We start from the raw sequence: 1,670 nt of genomic DNA on the forward strand, positions 1-1,670 counted from the left end.
AAGTGGTGAGGTTTGATTGGTCAAAATAAAGATGGGATGATGGATGATGAGATTTGTTGAAATAGAATCTAGGCTTGATGGCAAGTCAAACGGGGTATTTTGAGATGAAATTTGGTGGGTAGGCATGGATTAAGGTGAAGAATCAAGTGGATGGTTATAATCTAAAAGAGAAATGGTTAATCTAGGTTTTCTAAATCTAGTTGTGTAGGGCGGTCATAATGGAATTTTGGTGTTTTTGAAGTCGATCATTGTAGCTTGTGATAGAATTCCCTAGTGGACTATATCCTAGTGACCTTGAAGCGAAGGATGTGTTGGATCAAGGCCATTAGAAAGGAAGTTGGCATGATAAACGGTGGATGTGTGATTAATTTATAGTTTCCTTAATCTGTATGTCATATTTGATTGGATGTCGATGTTGATCTCGAAGTCTTCATTTGTCCTATGGATTGTTTCAAATGGGGGATTTTTGGTTTTGTAAAGTCTCAATTTAATCTTGTTGTGATTATAAGTTTTTTGTCTAAAATGAGGGTATAAAGAAGTATGATGAAATGACCAAGCAAAAATTAAGTGCTAACAATATAGATTGAAGGAGATGCACAAAGGTGATCTTAGGCCAAGTTTGGGAGTCCCTATTAGAATAAGCATTTATTTGCATTTGACATACAACTTTTTCAAGTGCTTATTTTAAAGAATGAAGCACATATTTTATATTGGGCACTTGGTGGTCTTTTTCTCCCATAAGTACTTCTAATTCTTTTGTCCTTTTTCTTTCAAAATTTCAAAATATATCCCGAGTTTTTCAAACTTATGTGGGTAATGTTTTCAAACGTAAGTGTTGGATAGAATCACTTAAGTGGATGGAATCGCCACAGGTCAGTAGACATGAGAAGATGATATCATAAGAAGGCTAGAATCACTTACGTCGGATTTATAAGGAGGGCTGCTAAGATAGAGGAGAGGTGGATGGAATTACCGTCGAAGATAGCTAGTTACATAGAAAGAGTGCTTTTCTTGAAAGATGAATGTCCTGTTTCAAAGGGCTGGGTACATGAGAGAAAACATTACCCATATAAGTTTGAAAAAATCAGGGTATATTTTGAAAAAAAAAAAAAAAAAAAGACGAAAGACAAAAGAGTCATAAATATTTATTTAAGTGTTCATCTTTTTAAAATAAGTACTTAAAAAAACTGAGTGCCAAATATAATTAAGTGCTTATTCAAATAAGATTGCATTTGGCATTACTTATTATAAAGATTCATCTTTTTGTAGTTAAAATGTCCTATGAGCATCGGCTTTTAACAAAAAAAAAACAAAGAGACAAGTCCTTAAAATAAGGAATGCTAATGTAGCCTAAGCACTTATTTTTAAAATAAGTACTTATTTCAGGCTTAGTTTCCAAATATCAATAAGTACTTAATGATATGATCCTAGCCTCCCAGCCCAAAATACGAATAAACACTTATTTTTAAGCAGTGCTCCCAAATATTGGCAAAAAGTAGAATAGGAGCCCAGCCCATGAATAGGTGTATAGAGAACATGGATCAACTGTGCAAAATACTGAAAGGGAAAATGTTTTTATTTCCAAACTCAATGCGTGAACCACCTCTAATGTTCATGCACCAGTGTTTTGGTTCACAAGGGTTGGATCTAGTGACTATTTGAGCTCGTTT

This window comes from Nelumbo lutea, chromosome 5 (genome assembly GCF_056320005.1).
Source record: "Nelumbo lutea isolate HS-2025 chromosome 5, American lotus-T2T, whole genome shotgun sequence".
Classification (NCBI taxonomy): Eukaryota; Viridiplantae; Streptophyta; class Magnoliopsida; order Proteales; family Nelumbonaceae; genus Nelumbo; species Nelumbo lutea.